Source organism: Leopardus geoffroyi, chromosome D4 (assembly GCF_018350155.1).
Source record: "Leopardus geoffroyi isolate Oge1 chromosome D4, O.geoffroyi_Oge1_pat1.0, whole genome shotgun sequence".
NCBI lineage: Eukaryota > Metazoa > Chordata > Mammalia > Carnivora > Felidae > Leopardus > Leopardus geoffroyi.
The window spans coordinates 91,812,112-91,820,777 of NC_059342.1; positions in this window are offsets into that span (position 1 = coordinate 91,812,112).

Genomic DNA, 8,666 nt, shown 5'->3' on the forward strand with positions numbered 1-8,666 from the left:
CACCAGAGGGTTCGCCCGGGGCTGGAAGGCCGCTTCGGAGGCGGCTCCGGCGGCCTCCCAACGCACGCCGTGGCTCGCACGCGTTCCGGCCCTCAGGTGGCCCACCCGGCACGGCCAGGTGCCGGCAGCGGCTAGACCCACGTGGCTTTCGTGGTGCGGTCCCGCGGCCTGTTTTCTCGCGCACTGGGCTCCTGTCCTCCACGGACGCCCGTGTCTGACGGGCGGATGGGTCCAGTTGGCGCTCGAACAGCACCGGGCCTCCAGGCCTCCCGGCTTGCCTTCAGCCCGGGTGAATCGCACCCTGGACGGCCCGCGGGGGCCGTTTTCTGGCTTCGGAGGCACGTTGCAATGCGCTGGTGTCCGTCGAGAGGGACCTGCCTTCCAACCCAGCCTGTGTGGCTTCAGGCACATTACCGAGCTCCCCCGGGCCTCAGTTTCTTCCTCTGTAAACTGGGTATAATGGAACCCCCCTGCCTTCTCCGGCCGGGAGCCGCACCCGTGGGCATCGTCACGATGGCAACTTGCCCCAAACTGGGGTCTGTGCTCTTGGCCTCTGCCTTCAGAGGGCCATGCTGGGCCTCGCCCCGGTAGGAGGACCCGGGGGGAACATAGCAGGAGGGTGGAGGCAGGGAAGGGGCACCGGCTTCCCAGATACAGGCTGCGCTCAGTGGCCGTGGCCAGGGGAAGCCGGAAGCAGGCCCAGCGCCGTGACGCTAGGTTAACACGGGCTGTGGGGCTGGAGGGAGTTCGGTGCCCAGCTACCGGGGAGGGAGAGAGTGAGGGCAGCAGCTCTGAAGCGGGGCCGGGCCGGGGGCTGAGCCATGCCCGGGGTGCCCAGCCAGCCACACTCCCCGGGCGGGAGGGTCTTATAAACGCACGAGCTCGTCACCGGCCCTTGCCGGCTCCTGGGCCGGCTGCTGGCGGCCGGACTCCGGCCCCCTCCTCTCACGGAGACAGACCGGACGGGTGCAGGGCTCCCCCTTTGCATTTTTCTGCCCGAAGACAGCCGGCCGTCTGAAAAGTAAGGGCATCAATTTTGTGCGGCGAGGGGGAAGAAACGCAGCCTTTAAAACAGCTCGACGATAAAAAGCCCAGCCAGCAGAACGCCCAGCCTGGCGGGAGGCTCGTGGCGTCGATGCATCCAGGAGACGCTAGTGGCTGAGACGGGGCGGCCTCTGCTGTCCCGTCCTGGCCCATCTGGCGTCCGTCCACGGGCGCGGTGCCCCAGCCCCGCCCCACGCTCCAGAAGGTTCCATATTTGTGCAGGTCGCTGGTGAGAGTCCCTCCCGAACATTTCCATACCGATCGCTTTCGCTCCTGGTCACTCGATGCCTCCTTCTCATTGAAAAAGTCACAAAAGAAGCTTCAAAAGGAGAAGCGGGAGGTTTGCTCTCAAAGCCTGCTTGTCACCCGGCCTCCACTTTGGAAGCTGCGGGCTCCCTGTGGAAGCTGGGTCTGGGGACAACTGCCGCTGTCCTGTTCCTCTCTGTCCCCACGCGCCCCCCCCCCCAGGGGAGGCCACCGTCACCGCCCCCTGCAGCAGTGGCAGCAGCAGGGACCTCTAGGTCCTTCCACAGCTGGTTCCCCTTCCTTATCCTTCGGTGTGGGGCCGAGACCCTGGAGACGCCTGGCGGGGTCGCATGCCTCCCGTGGCCTGTCCCCCTTGGAGCTACGGGGCAAATGTCCACTTCTCCCCGTGGGCTCCCGTCCTCCCAGGTCCCCGGGGCCTGGCCGGTGTCGGTGAGCACCGGACCCCGGGCCGAGGCCGCAGCCACAGCTCAGGTGGGTTTTGGCATCTCTGCGGCAGAGCCGGGGTGGGGCAAGGGGGCAGCTCGGACGTGTGAGCCGGTCAACCCCCCCTCCCCCGGGCGGGGAAGAAAGAAATTTCCACGATCGTGGCCTACCCAGAGTGAACACTCATGAGTGGCCAGCCTCTCCCCGTGGTCCCGGCCTGGCTGACGTGGGGCCTGGGTGGCCAGCCCGTTCTGGGCCGGCAGCCCTCAGCCCCGGGAGAGGGCCCTGTCGGCAGAGCTCCTGTCCCTCACCGAGAGTTTGAGTCCTGCTGGGGGGACTCTGGGTGCGGCTGAGGACGGCTGGGGGATCCACGCCCTGCGCGGAGGGCGTCGGCGTCTGGGGCTCCGACGGGCCATCGTGGAGCTTCCTGGGGAGGAAGAGAGTCCGGTGGGCCTCTTGCGGGTAGAACGGGGAGGCCTGAGCCGCGGCCTCTGTCCGGGACCCTGTGTCCCGCTGCTGTGTCTTCCTGCCCTCTGCTCTGTTCCGTTCATGTGGCTGGCCTCCCTCATGCCCAGGCCGTGACCGCTGGGTGCCCTGCGCACCTCTGACGTGTGTCCCTGGCTTCAGTCCCGATGGGCCTGCCTGACACACGACACATGCCCGTTCCGGGGCTGGAGCTGGCAGGTGGGGTCACCTGCTGCTGGCCACCCTGGGGCCTCCCTCCGCAGGGCCTGGGCCGGGGGAGGGGCAGGACTGGAGCTGAGCGCCGGGGGGTCATCCACAGTCCTTGGTCTTGCCCTCTCCTGACTGTCAGACCTCCCACCGATTCTCCTGAGGCCTGTTCAGCTTTTCCGAAAGTCACTTGTTTTCCTGTAAGTGCCCTTCTCCCCTCCTCTTCTCTTCTATCCTTGTGAGATGGCAGATAAGCCCCACCCTGCCCTTGTGAATCACATTTTTTTCTGTAGCTCCCAAGCTTGTATGTATACAGATACAAATCTGTCTTTTCTGTCATGACTCTGACTTTGATTGGTTTAATTTGCAGCCCTCCAACTCTGAATCTAAGAGGGTGGGAGGGACTTTTCCCTCCCCGACAGGAGGCCCCCACATGAGCCCGGATGAAGGCAGGGAAGGCAGCCCTGCTCCTGCCCAGGGTGGGGCCTGCTGGCCTCCCTCCTGCTGCTGACCGGGGGCCTGGGTCCCTGTGTCCACCTGTCGTCCTGGCGAACTCCTACTCATGCGTCTGAGTCCGTCCCAGGCACAGCCTCCTTTCCTGGATGTGCTGCCAGTTTCTGCTGGCCTCCACGAATCAGGCCCTGGGCCAGGCAGTCGGGGTACAGTGAGGTCCTTCACGTCTAGAACCATCCCGTATTCTCACCTACAGGTGGGCTGCGAGGCTCAGAGAACCCCCGCTGAGCTGCACGCCCCAGGCCAGCGCCCTTCGCTACCCCACAACCCACCTGGGGACCCGCCCCAGCTCGGCCATTTGCCCCAAGTTCCAGGCGTGCGCCTCCGCCTCTCCGGGCCTCAGTTTCCCCTCCTGCGCCATGAGAGCCTCGGGCCCAATTACACCAGTTGAGCTGGGCCCCTTCCCGGCCTGGGATGTCGGCACGGGGCCTGGAACCGTCCCCACCGACGCAGTATTGCCATTTAGCGACTGCAGAGCCCGGCTCGTCCAGAGGTGTATTTTGGCCCCAAAAAGAGGCCGTTTGGAGAGGGCAGGCTGGCCTCTCCTGCCCAGCGTCTGGCAGCCGGGAGCCCGGGCTGGCGGGAGCGGCTGGAGCTGGAGCTGGAGCCTGGGGCCGGGACGCGGGTCAGGCTTGTTTTATGTCAGGGCCCCGGGCCACGGGGGAGGCGACGTTGCCAAAACAACGTTTTAAAACAACTCGGAAAATGTGCAGCCACCGCGTTTCCACGGGATTCGTACCCAACCCGCCTCGCTCCCCGGGTGAGGTGGGCGCTGGGCAGGAAGGAGGGAAGGGGGCCCCGCCACGCGGAAGAGACACAGAGAGCTTTGCCCCTCCTTGCCCCTCCCCTCCTCCCTCTCCCCCTCACCCCTCCGTCTCTCTGGGACCCCCCCCCTCGCCACCCACCCCAGGGCTTCAGAACTTTTCTGTTTCCTTTAGCTCCCCCAGACCACCCCGGGGACTGGGCATAAACCCATTCCGCAGATGGGCGGTCCAGGCGGGGGGTGGGGGCACGGCGGGTTCTGACGCACTCGGTGTGAAAGCTGGCAGCTGGACCGGCTGCACAGTGTGTGGGGCCCGCGCAAAACGAACGCGGAGGGCCCCGTATTCAAGAATGAGTAAGACTTTCCAGAGGGCGAACCCGGGTACAGGCCTCCTGAGCGCGGGGCCGTGGGGTCTCAACCTTCCTCCCCTCACCCGGCTGTTCAGACCGTGGCCGGCTGGGTGAGCGCGGGGCTGTGGGGAGTCTGGCCCCGGGTCCCGGTCACTGAGCTCTCGCAGAATCCGGGGCCTTCTTCGGCCAGGCTGACCCCCTGGGGGGCGGGGAACGCAGCTCCCTGCGGCTCTGGGGTTTCAGATGCTAGATCCAGAGCAGGCCGCTCAAGCAGGGCGCTGGGGGTGGGGGCTCCTGCGCTGGGGTGGAGGGCTCCCTCCCCGGGTAGCTCTCGTGGCCCAGCCTCGACGGTCTTGAAAATGGAGGGTCCAGGCCCGGTCCGGAGAGGACCTCGTCCCCCCCCAGTTCCCAGCTGGCAAAGGGGGAGTCAGCCCCCACTGCCCGGACCCCTGTGCGGGGCATTTCCGAGGACCCTTGGCCGCACAGACCCTTCGTTTCCACCTGCCACTCTCCTGCCTTTGCCTCCCCACGTCTAGCACCCGGAACAGGGTCCCCCGCTCACACCCTGCTCTGTTCGAGGGTGTGGACGGCTTGTGACGGTTGCCCTGGCTCATCGCGGGCCCCGTTCACCACTGACGGAGTGGTGGACCCTGGCTTCTGTGCCCTCTGTGCCCTCTGTGTGCCCCATGTCTGGGGTGGCAGGTGGCAATCCCCCCTCTCCCGGGTGAGGTGACAGGTCATGTGACGTGCCCGGTGCCACTCTCCTTCACAGCTGCCCCGCGTGGGGCGTTCACAGACTCCTGGGGACCAGGGAGGCCAACACAGGGTGCAGGGAGGCCAACACTCGGCACAGACGCCGTCACCGACGCCACGGGGGACGGGGGCGTCCTCCTGGGTCCTCACGGCGGAACTCCGGGGGGAGGACTTATCCGCTCTGGAGAGAGCACCCAAGGCCAGCCTCTGAGCCACTCCACGAGGTAAGACCTGAGCTTGGGGACCCCCTGCCCCTCGCCCTGCTGTGAGCTCCCCCAGGGTGGCCGTCGGCCGGTGCATCTGTCCTCCGTCGAGAGCCTGAGCTGCGGAGGCAGAGCCCCCCCCCCCGCAGAGCCGGGTGCACAGCTGGTGCTCGGTGCCCGTTAGTGAGAGGAAGGCACCTGTGCCCGGGAGCCCCGCAGCTGCACTTGGGGGGCACGTTCCTGCCTCGGGGCCTTCGCTTCTGCCGGGGCCTCTGCCCAGAGCTCCTCCCCGGTCTTCCCGCGTCTCTCCGTGAGGCTCCGCTCTGGCGTCCGCTTCTGGGCAGGGCCTTCTCCGAGGGGCCGTTCGGCATGTCCCCACGCTCCCCTGCACTCATTCTCCTCCCTGTGTCTTCCTTCCTCCCGCTTGGAGGCGTCTTCCCTCTCTCTGCACTGGCCCCAAAGCAGACATGAATGTTCCCAGCTGTGGTCCTGGTGCCCCGGGGAAGGCCTAGCACGCAGAGGCATGGATTTGGCCCCAAGAAAAAGCCTGGCCCGGGGCTGGGGAGCCTGCTCCCGCTGGTGGGAGGGACCCTGGCACCCCCCGCCCCCCCCCCCCCCACCAGGCCCGGCTCCCTGGGACCCTCGCCCCGCCGTCCTGGGAGCAAGGAGGAGCGGGGGGCAGGTCCCGAGGGGCAGGGGTCCAGGGTTCTCGAAGGGCCTGAAGGGGTGGAACCCGAGGGCCCGGCTTTGAGGAGCGGGCGCTGCCGGTCCCCTGCCGGGGGCGAGGCTGCTGGCCATGCTGTGGAAGCTGCCACGTGGACACTGCCTTCCCTGTCTCCGTGCATGTTCAGGAAATGGATTTTTTCCTCCTCCTTTTCTGGGCCTCTTCCCGGAGAGGCGGGCCCTGGCCAGGGAGCTGTTCCCTAGTTCCCCCTCCCCCCCCCCCACACACCCCGCTCCGTGGGGCTGGGGCTGAGCTGGGAGCCCACACTGTCCCCTCTCTTCACCAGACGACCCCCCCCCCCCCACAAGCCACTCCCTGACTCCGCCCGCCCCTGAGTGTTGTGTGCGCATTTGCCAGCAGGGTTTGGGGACGCAGCCACGGTCAGCTGCCCTTTCAGCCCCCACACATTCCAAGGGCGGGGGTCTACGGAAACTCCTAGACTCCTGGAGCTTCCTCAGTGCAGAGCGGGGACACACCCGGGACCCGCTAGCCCGCTGCTCGCTCTCCAGGCCTCAGTTTGCCCACCTGTGTAATGGGCAAGGTGGTCCCGGGAGACGCCCGCCCGGTGGTGAAGGGGGTGCAGACGAGGGATCGGCTGCCAGCCTGCCCACGTGTCGGCCGTGTAGCCTCAAGCTGTCGCTGCCCGAGACTCAGGTTCCCTGTCTACGGAGCGGGCGCCGACGAAGCCGCGGCTGCGGCCGCTTCCGCCCGCCCATCCAGAGCCCGGCGGCACGGGCTCTGGGGACGTTCTAGAGCTTCCTGGCCCCGGGCCCTGGTGGGAAGCCTCAGCCGGCGGGCGGAGGGGAGCTCGGATCCAGGCTGCGGGTCCAGAGCCCCGGAGGAGGGTGTGGGGCAGGCACACACGGGGACGCACGGGGTCCCCCGCCGCCTTTCCGTCTCAGCCTCTCGGCTTCTCAGGTGTGGACCCCGCCACAGGCTGCGCTCGGCACGTCTCCGATGGGCTGTGGCCTGGATGCGGCCTGTGGGGAGCCCGGGAGGGCAGAGAGGGCGGGCCCAGCGGATTCCCGGGGCCTGGGTCCCTAAGACACGAAGTGCCCCAGTCCTGGCCGGGCCCCGGAGCCAGGAGTCTGGGGCAGGGAAGCTCTGATGAAATCAGACTCGAGTGTGGGCTGTGCTGACTCTTGGAGTCAGACCCAAGTTGGGGGGGTTGGCCGGCCCCCCCAACCTCCGCCCCCCCCCCCCCCCGGCATGGTTTGACTCATCCGCCCTCATAAATGTGCTCTCAAGCACCCTCTGGAATGGGAAAGAATTTTAGGTCCTTGTGAAGCTTTATTTAGGAAATACAGAAACCAGGTGGACAAAATTATCTGCAGTCAGGGTTTATGACACTCGTGAAATGCGTTTAAAAACGCCTCGGCGCAGCGTTTGACTCTCCTTTCCAGGGCTTGGAAGCGGCTTTGCGCTCACGGGTCAAGGAGCCTTCAAGGCTTCGGATGTGGCTCTCCGTGAGCTTTTACCACTTTCCTCCAAGGTCGGCAGAAGGAGCCGTGTGACCTCGCGAGAACTGCCGCCCTCGGTGGGCACAGGTGCTGGAGGGCACGGCCGGGCTTGGGGTCAGGGTTTCCACGCTGTACCCCGAGGCCGGGCCGCCGGGAACCTGCCGGCCGGTGTCAGCTTGTGTCCACGAGCCGAGCAGAACCACTCGGCCCCCCAGCTGGGGGGCTCCTCCTCCCTCAGCTATCTGTGGGACCCCCCCCCCCCAGGTCACAGAGGAGCCGCCGAGGGATGAGGCAGCGAGGGGGCCGGGCGCCGCTCATCAGCCCTGCCCTGTCGGGACCCTGCCACTTGGAGGAACCGGGGTCCCACCGTCCGGCCCTCAGGCTCCACCGGGCATTGCCTTGCAAAAGGGACACCGTCTCCACCATGGATGGGCCTCTCCAGAGCCGGGGTCCTCACTGCGTGTCTCCCACCAGGGCCTGCCTGTCTCCCCAGCATCTCTGTGGAGTCAGCCTCTCCCCGGATGTTTCTAGGGCCCTGGCCCCTTGCTCCAGCCCCCTCCGACTCAAACCCCACTTGATGGCCCCTCTTCCCTAAGCCCGGTTATAGGCCCCCACCCAGGGGGAGGGATGCTGTCCCGGGGCTGGGTGGGCTTCACCTGCCGACACGGATGGCTCAGAGCACTGGGGAGAGGGTGTCCCCCTGTGGATTGTGGTCCCGGGTTCTCCCAACCAGGCCCCTGACCTTGGCCTGCAGGCCTGCCCTGTCGGCTGTTTGGCTGTCTGCCGAGTCCAGCTGCCCTGACTGTCTGGGACCACGGGCTTGGTCCCACACGCTCTCCATCCCCACCTCCCTGCAGGCCCCCTGGCTTTCACACCTGGGGTCCCACTGCCTGCCCCCGGCGCTCTGCTGTCCCTTGTCTTTCTCTAGGACATGAGTGGGCTTCGAAATAACCTCGCAGACCCTTGGTACTCGCAGCTACTATTTGGTCCCGCCAGATGCACCCCTCCCAGTTCTTCCTGGGGAAGCTGCAGCAGCTGACCCCCCCCCTCCCGCAGGGCTGTTTATGGGCTCCCCCCCCCACCACCTGGGCAGGCCCTGCCTTCTCCGACCACTGTCTCGGGCTGGGTGTTCTGGAAGCAGACGTGGAGTTTTGGGGGCCAGAGGTGTATGAGGGATCCACACTGTGGGGCAAGGGGAAGGGAGGCTGGGGGGGGGGAGCGGTTGCTACTGTGGGGGCCCTGTCAGTCCCGGGTGGGGCTGCTGGGATGCCTGGACCTTCAGAGCCCTCCCGCTCCCCCCAAACGCGGGATGCCGGAGAGGGAAGGGCATGGCCTCCCTGCGGTGAGGACGACCAGAGGTGGTGGCAGCTGGCGTGTCCCCAGGCCACGGGTCCTGCAGAGGCACAGGCCTCAGCCGCCTTCTGGAAGGAAAGCTCTCTCCCGTCCCCCAGGTACGGATGCAGGTGGGTGCGTGAAAAGGGCTCACCCGGACCC